The sequence below is a fragment of the Rhinolophus ferrumequinum genome, chromosome 8 (genome assembly GCF_004115265.2).
Source record: "Rhinolophus ferrumequinum isolate MPI-CBG mRhiFer1 chromosome 8, mRhiFer1_v1.p, whole genome shotgun sequence".
Classification (NCBI taxonomy): Eukaryota; Metazoa; Chordata; class Mammalia; order Chiroptera; family Rhinolophidae; genus Rhinolophus; species Rhinolophus ferrumequinum.
Window position 1 is genome coordinate 73,176,953 of NC_046291.1, and position 12,037 is coordinate 73,188,989.

Sequence of the window (12,037 nt, forward strand, 5' to 3'; positions counted from 1 at the left end):
AGGGACTTGGCCACTACTATACAGCATGGACTGAGTTTATTATGTAACAGGTAAGAGTTCTGGCAGACAGTTTAGCTGTGAAATCTGACCTAGTCACCCATGTCTCAGTTTCTTCATGTGCCAAATGGGGATAATGAAAATGGGGATAATAAAATGTGACTACTAAGTAAGATTTAATGGGTTAAAAGTATCTCAGGAGTGTACGTAGCAAGTTTTATATAAAAATGAGCCTTTATATCAACTTCAGGTACAGACATCAAAGGAAACAATCACCATTAGTCATCTTAAAATATCTATGAATATAAATATTTATGAGTCTAAAGTGTTGACTGGCCAACATAACTCTCAAGAAAATCCACCAAAAGAGCAATTTATTCAGGAAAAGAAAAAGAAACGAGACCACCCCAGCAGTGTGTGAATGCACACCTCCGGCCGGGGCTCCAACCGGCTGCCACGTTGCAAAAAGAGAGAGAGAGCCTTCCCAGCCTTCCCAAGACTCTCTCTCTCTCTCTCTCTCTCTCTCTCTCTCTCTCTCCCCCTCCCTCCCACAGAAATTACCACAGAGTTTAACAGGAAGTCAGGACTAGAGAGTTAACAAGGGGCCCAGCTCCACCCGTAGTGTTCCCAGCTATATGGTTAAGCATCCTAAATGACAGTTCACTTTTATCAAAAGTAAACAATTATTTGTGTCCTCCTTTGCTCCTGATCCTATCTGTTCTCCTTGCCCCGCTGCTCTACATCTCAGGACAATGGCCCACATGACAACTTCAATAGGCTCCCTGCCCTCTGGCTTAATGTGGGGCCAGCCAATGTGGAAAACTGGCAGGAGACAATAGTAGGAGGGTGTGCTCAGGGAGTAAGGTGCACTGGCCGCCATGGCTGACTGGCTGCCAGGACCTGAGGTCCACAGGTCTATGCAGGGGCCCTCTCCACATAGAACTCCCTGCTTCTGGGATCTAGTAGCCACCTCATTGCATTCCCTTTACCCCTCAGGCCTGAGGTGGTTGGCATTTCATTCTTACCAGTTCCAGGGTTCTGCTTTTCCTGACAGTTATGCTACACCTTGCCTACATCTTTGAAGAGACTTCATTAAACTCCTAAATGTTCCCATCCATTTCCTGCAAGGACCCTGACCAAACAGTACTTAAAGTACAGTTACCCTTGAACAACTTGGGGGTTAGGAGCACTGACCCTCTCTGCAGTCAAAAATCCATGTGTAACTTTTGACTGCCCAAAAACGTAGTCATCCCTCGGTACCCATGGGGGTGAGGGGTTGGTTCCAGGACCCCTGCAGATACCAAAATCCACAGATGCTCAAGTCCCCCGTATAAAACGATGTAAATCTATGCATACTGTTGGCCCGCAGCATCCAGAAACTCCCCCAAACAAATAAAAAGTATTATAGGTATTTACTGAAAAAAATCCACATATAAGTGGACCTGCACAGTTCAAACCCATGTTGTTCCAGAATCAACTGTAATTTGATTCAAAACCTTATCATAACTTATTTCGCTTATCTATTTCCTTATTGTCAAAGATATTCAAAAAACCCCATTTTCAAAATAGTTTTATTATCTTTACCATGGTGATTACAACTGGCTACTTAAATTGTATTTCATCAAAACATTGTTTTCACTTTATGGCAATTACATTTTTGTGTGTGTTTGTTTTTTGTTTTTGTTTTTGTAAGTTAACAGAGAAAGGCAGTTGTTTCTGGTGGCCTCGAAACAAAGGAGCCGTCTCCGGATATTAGGGCCATGATACAGAGATTATCTAAAGAGTAATGTATTGTCTTGCGTGACAACTTAGTTGTGAAACCTCACTTGGGTCCTGGCAGAACATGTTTAAAATAGAATCTGTTCTATTCACAGAAATGTATTTGCCTATTTTGACAACTCACTCAAAACTATAAAATTGCCTTTCCAAAAGGCAACTTTTAATTCAACACTGAACAAAGCTGGTGGGCAGGGTGAGAGTGCATGGATAAAAGTAATGGCAAAAGGGGAGAGGATAGGATTTATCTTCTTTATATTCCCACAAGGCGTTTTGCCCATAGCAGTGATATATATATATATACACACACATATATATATACACACATATATACATATATATATATATACACATACACACACACACACACATATATATACATATATATATGTGTGTGTGTGTGTGTGTGTATATATATATATATATATATATATATATATATATAGTTTTTTTGTTTTTTTTCAGAGAGAGAAAAATATATTTGGGAACCAGAAAATAATAAATTTGATGTCTGAGTTTTTTTGACTCATGGAAAGTTTTGTTGCTCTGATTGTACTTAAAAATCTATTGATCTGTTAAATGCATTAAAATAATTTATATTTTTCCATCTGTAAAATGAGAATATAGGGTATTTACTCAAAGTGGAACATTTGCTAGAACATTTAAAATATTTTATTGTAATCATTAATAAAACAATATTATTGAATATTACATATTATCAAGACATTTTCTATGTGGAAAATTATACTTGCAGTTATAGTAACAGGTATTATATAATTTAAAATATATTTTTGATAAAATTATAGTTATACTAGAAAGGTAATCTCGTAGAGAGTCTCATTCCATTTATAGCCATAGCTAACTCTTTGGTAATTCATAAATTGTATTTCTTTTTAGTCTTTTGTTGACAACATTATCTTTGATGTTTGATAAATAGAAAAAATCTGTATAATTAATACAAAATTTTGTGACTATGAAACAAAGCTTTACAACCTAATGGATAACAATACAGTTTAAGGTTTCTTCTAAAACAAGTAGTCTTAGGAAAACTTCTGTGCAAATTTTACCTCACAGATACGCCTGCAGTTAGAAAGTGGCCACAAGTCTTTACACTCAACATATATTTTAATTCCTGAGGTTTTATAGAGGAAGACATTTTTTGTGATTATTCTGAAATAATATTCTTTTTATGTAATCTAAACAATGGATGCAAACCTCAATGTTTTCCATTCTCAAAGGACTTTTTTCCAGATCCATAAAGGCCAACTAGGCAGTCTCTCACTGTCCTTTGAAAACAAGCAGATGAGGTCTAGTTAGAAGTAACAAACTTTTGGCAATCGTAAGATATCTAAGGGCCTGCGTCTGGTTTGACGGAAGCAAAAAATGACAGAGCTAAAATGAGCTGAAATGATGCAGTTGTCAAGGGAGAATCTGTTCCAAAATTAAGATTTACTGAACCAATAATTTCTCTGCCAGTGCATTGTATTGGTGGGACACAGACATTTTATATTTTGGAGAAATAGCCAGAGGAAAACCAGCTGAAACAGCAAACGGTGTGCCTCATTCATAACTTCACACTTCCTGGCTTTTCTCTTGATGTCCTGTCCTTAATAGTGTTAGGACACATCCTCTTACATTTCACTACCCAATTGATTGCAATATAAAGAGTTCATTCTCAACTATGTGATTCATTTTTTGTACCTTCTTCCTAAGAGAGAAAGTTCTTAGATGAACTTATATGCAGCTTAAAATAATGAAGAAACTAAGGCAAAAAGTTTATTTTACTCTCATTTCAACTTATGTGCATTACTGGAATGGATCCTCTAAGGCCGTTGTGGTTCATACATAAAATAACTGATCTAATATTAAGAAAATAAAAAAAATGTATTGGCATAGTGGGTTGTGGAGCCATGGAAAATAATCATTCACAGAACTCCTGACAGTTTCAATCACAGGATCCCCGGCAAAGACTGGAAGAAATTGCAGGGTAACCAGTTCAGGAATGATTCAGCGATTGATGCAGCCCCAAAGGATGACTTCTTTGTTGCTGATTTAAAATGTGAACCACCACAAATATATCATCATTGAATTATTTGTCCTAAAAGAGCCTATGTATCTATGTGTGTGTACATACACATGAAATTGCATGTTTTGAGATGAATCAGGTTTCTTTTTATTTTCCCCAAACATCTTACTAGGTAACTATTAAAAATGAAATTTTCCTGGTAAAATAAACCTGATGTTGCTTTCCATCCAAGAGTTTGTAAAACTAAAGCTGAATTTAGGCCATAGTATAACACAAAGAGATCAATCCTTTATACCAATCCATGTGTAACTCCAAACCAAATAGCTGCAGAATAAATTGGCCACTGGCATATTCCTCCCAATATGCTGCCAGTTATGGAGCTGGGATAAACTAAACCTGAAATTTAATTACAAATGAAAGCCAAAAGTATCTGAAAAAAGTAAGAAACTGGTAAGAATTCATTATGATAATATGCTGAAAGCTTATTTCTTTTTCTATATCTTGTTTTTTAAATTCTCACCTTTAGATATTAGTTTCTTACAGTTTCTTTTCAGAATCCCAAAGTACCACTGAGAGAATTAAAATGAAGTGTCTGCTCCAATTATTTAAAGCATTTCGTATAAAATCAAACAAACAAAAATACAATTTGCACGCTCTGATTTCATCTACTAGCTATCCACTTATTCATTGTAGTTTCCCCTCTAACTTCTGAAATATCTTCCTTCTTTTGCCCAATTGGTACCTATATACAGGGGGGGAAAGTGTCTTTTCCATGAAACACTTAACATAAATTTACAAGGACAACACATGAATAACATGCTCCTATAATTGTGCAGTACCCAACCTAGGCAACCATACATGTGTCAAGATGTTTTAAACTATTTACTTTTCTATACCTTTGGTTTTGCATGTAGAATGTGCACATCTCTCCCTACTATCTTCACATTGAGGAAACAACCACTCATATTTGGAAAGGAATTGTGAAAGTAAAACCCTCTACAAAGCGTTGCTCATCAGGAAATTGACTATATTACCCACTGGTTGCAGAGGGTTTTGAACCAGATTTTGTTCTACCTTCATTGGAAAGCATCACACTAATCTGGTAAGCAAAGTGTCCTCTAAAATCAGACAGTGTTTTTGGATAATGACCAATAAACTACAACTCACTTTAAGATACTAATCTAACAATATAGTTAGAAATTTTTCATATATGTGGCCATATTCTCAGATTGCTATGGAGAAGCAATTCCTGTCAATTCTTAATATAGACATTAATGCCAAATAACATATAAGAAACAGGCTCACAATATTTTCCTGGCACAATAACTCTAAAGACTAAGAACTTTGTCTTCTAGGACTTTCAGAATAATTCCACTGCAAGATCTGCTGTAACAATGAATTTGTGAAACCTAGAGCGACCTACACACATTTTGCTATTGAAATATCCAGAGAGGAATATTATACATTTCTTACGTATAGAAGCATAGATTTCTCAATGCGTTAATCATGGCCATTTGTGTGCATTTTTTATTTTTATTGCCGAGGCTTGGAGCAATCTTTGCAAAGCAGACCCATAACAAACACGTAAAAATGGAATAAAAAGCACATTCTCCATAAAGTGCTTGCACAGCACAGAAATGTAATATTTTGGCACCCAGTCAGTTTTGTGTGGTACAAAAAAAAAAAAAAAAAAAAAAATCTTATATTTAAATTCTCTGTATTTTACCAGTCTTTCTATGTAAAACTTTAAGTGGAGTTGACTGTTTATGCCGGTGGATTTGACCATGTGACGCCTTCCAGGTTGGGGAGCTCTCACTTCACTCTGTTTCCTATCAGCCCTCCTCACTACCAGCATGTGGGGCCAATTTGTTTCTTCTGCAGAGAAAGGACAAGGAGTTTGGATTTAATTTGAAGCCTTGACATACGGTTTAATTTGCTAAAAGGGGGAGCTATGCCATTGTAAATCTTGGAGGAGACACTAAGGTTGTGCGAGCTGTCAGCCCAATCTGTTTTAAGCACTCGTTGAGGTGTTTGTTAAAAAAACTGTATTTCTCTCCAGACCCCACTCACCTAATCGAGTTGATGCTAAATTGCAAATATGCTTCTATTTTTTTTTTTTTTATTCTGATCACTGTTGTTTTTTTTGGGAGAGGATGGATCATAGAAAGTTTTCATATGAAATGTGGATTTACAGTAGATGCACAGATGAGATAGTCTGCTATGAGGAGGATATTCATCAAAGGGCAATACTGGTCTTATGTTTTACATCTCAATAAAAACAGAAGGAAGGAAATGCAATTAGCTGCAGGAGGATGGACTCAGTAAAGAACTATAGGAGATTCCTAACTGGAGGATTATTTAACATAGAGGAGTATTTATGTGGGAAGTTAGGAAGTATTTACTTTTCATAGTTTTTAAAAATTAAGACAGACTCATGTCTACTTAGAGATTTCAGTTGTTCAATTTCTTGATAAGGAATGGAGAAATGGGCTGATTCGCACCCTGGGGCTTCACTGCATTCCCAATCCCAGGAGCAATTGTCAATGTGAGGGGATTTTAGCTCTGGTGATTACCAAAGGGGACACTCCATCATGCAATGGATAGTAACCATGGCTAGAAAATATCCTTCAATGTACAGGCCACTTCTGTACCATTTCTGCCCTCTAAATTGTCAATAACTCTGTAGTTAGAAAAACTATGCATTAATAGTTTTTACTTATACAAATTATGTGTTTGTGTGTGTGTGTGTGTGTGTGTGCGTGCGTGTATGTATGTATGTGTTTAATACTAGAGAAGCAACAGAATGATGTTTAGTATCACTGTTCTAGAGCCATACTGTCTAGGTTTGTATTTCAATCTAGCCATTTGTGATTTCCTGTGATTTTGAATAAGGTACATGAACCCTCTGTGCTCCAGTTCCTTCATCTGTAAATATGGAATAGTAATAATACTTTCTTCTGCACTGTTGTGGCACTAAGCAAGTTAAGCCATATCAGGTGATTACAACAGTACAGCTAAACAAAACAAAATAATATACAATAAAAAACACATTTGTATTTATGGCTTAAATGCTAACTAGCAATGATTATTAACTATTATATCTTCAGTGATTATAGACCAAGCTTTTTGCAACCTAACACACTCTACTCCTTCCATAATATCCATGTCCACTCTCTGCAAAAATGTGGACATGCAGAAATAAATTATATTTGCCCAGGAGTACTCAGAAGTTGAACACAGGAAACTTTTCACTTCCTTAACATTTAAAGTATGCATGAATACTCAATTCTACTTTCAAACCTCTCTGTTACTTGATAGATGCATAGCAAGAAATACATTTTGGAATTATAATGTTAAATAGCATTTAAAATCTGAAATCAAGTGAAGGAAAATTTTAGAAACAAGTAAGGGACATTTTTCATATGTTTAAAAGTAACCCAGTATTTGTAGTTTGTCAAAGATTTGTTGCAATCATTCAAAAACATGAACATAATCTCATATGTTTTAGTAAAAGTGTGAATTTTTGAAATGAAATTTAACTTTATTACTTGGTATATTCACAGTAGTCTTGTAGTTAATTTGAGATATTATCATCAGTCATCATCCTTTTTGTTTTGGACAATAATTTTACTTGGAAATGAGCACTGATGTAGTACTAAATATTTTTAAGCCTATTAACAGTGTGCTCTGGGCCCTACTAATTTGCTGAGAAACCTTTTGTTTAATTTAAATCAATCATCAAGGGTTTTTATAAAGCTGTCATGTCCTTAAATGTGTGCTAGATAGTTTGAGGGTGCTGGTGAAGCATGTGGCGTGAGACAAATCCTGGTAGAGCTTGGTTTCTAATTAAGAAGAAGGCAAGACAGATACTTGTGCACTCACTTATTAAGCAGATACCTTTGTGAACCTGCAGTGCTTTGCATGATGGGGATTTAGCAGTAAATAAAACAGACTAAACAATGACAGTGCTTGTATCCTAGGGATTTGGGAAGACAGACAGTAAGATAAAAGTATCTAATACCATATGTAAATAAGGGTTATAGAGAAAACTAACCTATGAAGGGTGCTAAAGAGAGCAAGACTGAGGGTGTTGCAATTTTGGTTAGGGTGATCAGTAATTTACATTTCAACAAAGATCTAAAGGAGGTGAGGAAGCCAGTAGCAAGTGAAAGATTCCAGGTTGAGTAGAATGTAGAAACACAAAAGCCCAAGAGCTAGAACTTGGATGGTAAATTCCAGGAAAATCAAGGAGACATAAAATATAGTGAGAAAAGAATGAGTGAAAAGAAGCTTACGTGGGATATGAGTAGAGGGCCCAGATCATACAGTCTAGTTGGGTAATTTAAGACTTTGACTTTTACTGAGTGAACGAGGGAGTCCCTGGAAGGAAAGAAAAATGATCTAATGATCTGATCTGATCTGACTTACCGATTTTATAAGAATTACATAGTATGCTGTGTTGAGAATAACCTTGCCTTCCCCCACCCCCGCACCAAGAACCTCAGGACAGGAAACACAGAGACCAATGAGGTGAGAAAAATAATAGTATTTTACGGCAGCGTGGTAGCTAGAGAGAGAGACATGGTAAAATGGTAGATATATTTTTTTGACCAAGCCAACAGGATTTGCTGCTAGATTCGTTATTGGGCAGGAATGAAAGAGTAGAGTCAAAGATGAAGACCAGGATATTAGGCCTGAGGAACTGGAAAGAGGATATGGAATAGACTGAGATGGGAAAAGCTGGTGGGGCAGGTTTGGGGAGGAATATCATGAAGGTTTTGAACTGGGGCATATTAAGTGTAAGCTGCAGGTTTGGCAGCAAAGTGAAGATGCCAAGTGAACAGCGCATGTATTCCAATAGGCTGAAATTTAGGGAACAATCAAGGATGGTGTCATGTAGGGCGGCCTGCGGGGTCACCTGTCCCGCTCCCCACATAAGAACGCAGGACATGGTGAGGCCAAAAAGGAACACCCACGGAGCGATAGATAGGGGAGTCATACCACCATACTCTCACTGGCAGCTGGGCTGGAGACACAGGAAACAGGAGCCACACAATCCGCAACCTGCCGTCAGCCTCCCTGCCAACCAACCAACCCCACCTGCCTGGTGCAATCCGCCCTGCTAACTGCAATCCGCCCTTGCTAGCTCAGCCACTATCTTCTTGCTAGCCCCCATTTTCCGTGAGCGTAGCCACAGTAGTTATATTAGTGGCCAATAGCTCACTGGTTACAGCTGACGGCCAACTAGCCACAGCTGATGGCCATCCAATCACAGTTGGTGGCTATTTACTACCTGAGCCAGCACCTTTCCACGTGAGGCCAAAAGCCTGGAAACAGCACTCCTGGCTCTGTCCCCACAGATGGAGATGTCAATTAAGCTGTGTCAGTCAGTTGGTATTTAAAACCAAAAGGAAGTATTTAAAACAGCAAGGGAGCGAGTGTAGATAAGAAGAAAACTGGTTCACAAATTTATCCTTGAGATAATCTAAAGGTACAAGTTTGGGGAAATGAGATGGAACAAGAAAGCAGACTGAGGAGGAGTAGAGAGGGCAATAGGAAGAATATAATGTTATTCTAGAAGCATGTAGGAGGTGAAAGTAAAGGTCGGAGCTTGTGGAAATTATATCCTGGTTGCTTTTCCTTTATCAGGAAACAAGGTTATCAGCTGAGGAAAACATGAAGAAAGGTGTTGTAAGTTTGAAGAAAGAGGAAAATATAAGATATATGAGTATTCTTTTACATCACTGAGAAATTGAACATATAGGGCAATGTAGTCTGACTGCTCAAAAGCCTTAAGAGCTGCTTGAGTTTTGTGAGCAAGAATTTAAATTGAAAGTAGTCAGCATGACTGCGTGTTATTTTTTCCTAGAGATAGTAACCTGCATGCATGCAGGCAAGGCATTCTGGTTATCCATGGGTACCTAACAAACTACTTCAATACCTAGGGCCTTAAAACCACAACAATCATTTATTTTGCTCATGGACCTGAAAGTCTGAGCAGGACTCGGAAAGTATTGCTCATGTCCACTTCTGCACCATCAGCTGTGTGGGTTCAACTTGGGCTAAAGGACCTATTTCCGAAGTGGTTTACTCGAAACTGGCAATCAGATGCTGCCTGCCTTCTGAAAACAGAGTGGCTGATGGCTGGGTCCTTGGTTCCTCTCCACATGGGCTTCGTTGCTTGTGTTTTCTCACAGCCTTTGTCCTAGAACAAGTATTCCAAGTGAGCTAGACAAAGGCTGCTAGGTTTCCTATGAACGAGCCTTGGAAGACTGAGAACGGCACTTCTATTGGTGAAACCAACCGCTGAGAGCAGCCCATATTCTCTCAAGGGAAGAGAAATTAGACTCCACCTCTGTTGGGAGGAATCTACGGACCTCTGCAAGATACCACACAAGGACTTGGGGCGGGGCGGGGGGCGGGGTTTGAATTTCATCACGTGTGGGGTTTTTCCAGGTTAGTTGTGTAAGGGAAATTAAGACAAGGGTATATTCACAGATTCTCAGGGTAGATTATAATGACAAATTGTGGAATTTAATCGAGTAAGGTAGGGAATAAACACTGACGCAAAGTGATGCCCCATGAAAAATTAGTAGGACAAATAGAATTATTTCCCAGTGGCATTGAACAATTGTTGGAGAAGAATATTAATGGGAGACAGCTAAAATGTGAGATGTAATGAAGAGCACTTGCAAAATCTTGTGGCATGAAGGAACCCTGGAGGAACTGAAGGGAGCCTGTGAGGCTGAGAGCAGAAAGCAGTGGGGACCCCGTTTCAGGAAGAAGCCAGACAAACTGCAAAAGTGCTGACCCTGCAGGGTCTTATAGGGTAAATTAAGAATTTAGGTGTTAATCTTCAGGATCGTGGGAAGTTATTGAAGAGTCTTGATTTATGAGTTGATATGATAATATTTGTGTTCATTAAATGTGAGTGGAAAAATGAATAGGATGAATACATCAAAAAAGATGGAAACATAAAAATAGCAATGGAAACTGAAAGTAGATGAGAAAAGTTTATCAAATGAAAAAAGTACCTCTATAAGGATTAGTTACACTCTACTTAATTATATCTTAGTTATAAATAGACATTTACCAACAAAGTGTAATAAATTAAAATTGGTCATTCCTCTAGAGTTTTGTCACCATATGTTCAACACTAGGTCACCAAAATGTCTAGTGCTGATAAAAATTGTCATAGTGACAGTTCTAAAAGAGATTACTGGAATAGAATTCCAAAACAGACAAATGTATGCATAAAAATGTAGGCGTGCTATGACTTTTGGAGTTTCCAAGCATGTTTCTATATAATAGGACAAAGGTGTGTGTCAGGACAACATCAAATTCATTAATCACTCTGTTATCACTAAAACAAGCAAATAAATAAACAAACAAAAAGCATGGAGTACACAGCTTAGCCATCATGGGCTGAGAACATCTGGCTTTGGGTGTAAATAAAATGACGTTTAACATTTTTTCAGTGTTACTGTGTGTCAGGTACGGATTAGAAGTTTTCATGGGTATTGTTACATAAATCTCTCAGCTACTCTAGGCAGTAGAAACTATAATGTTCTCTTTTTCACATATGAGTAAACCCAGGCCCAGAAATGCTCCCTTGTTTCCTTCAAGTCACATAGTTGATCATAGTAATCCCGAGTTCAGGAGTTAAACCCTGGTAGTCTGACTCTGGTTACTAGATGAGACATATGACTACAGCAGTCGACACCCATTTACACAATGTGCATTTGCTGCACACCTACTTTGTGCCAGTCCTAGCAGTAGGAATGGAATAAAAACTTTTGAGGCAACAAAGTACCTGTTCTCATAAATCTCACCACGTAATTCTTCATCTTGACTCTTGTAGATTTCAGTTATTTACCCTTAGTTGTTTTGCTGTAATGCTGTGGATTGTGGTGCCATGTAACAACGTGATTTTAATTTAAATAGCATGTATTAACTTCTTAATGTCACTATATATATTCTGTTTTATAATGCAACTGACTGAGGAAGGTTGTGGTGTTTTGTCTCATTTCTTAGCCAGCATAAATATACACCCCTTACTTTTTCAGACTCTAGAGCAACATCAAATTAATTTAAAGTGTGTTTCATTTTGTTTAGTTTCTCTGAAACTCTCTTCTTGTTGTTAATAATAAAAATTACTCTTTCTTAGCTCTATGATCAGCTAGTAAATTTCACCAGTTGATCAAACTGGTCAAATGGGATGAAATAGAAATCTTTGTT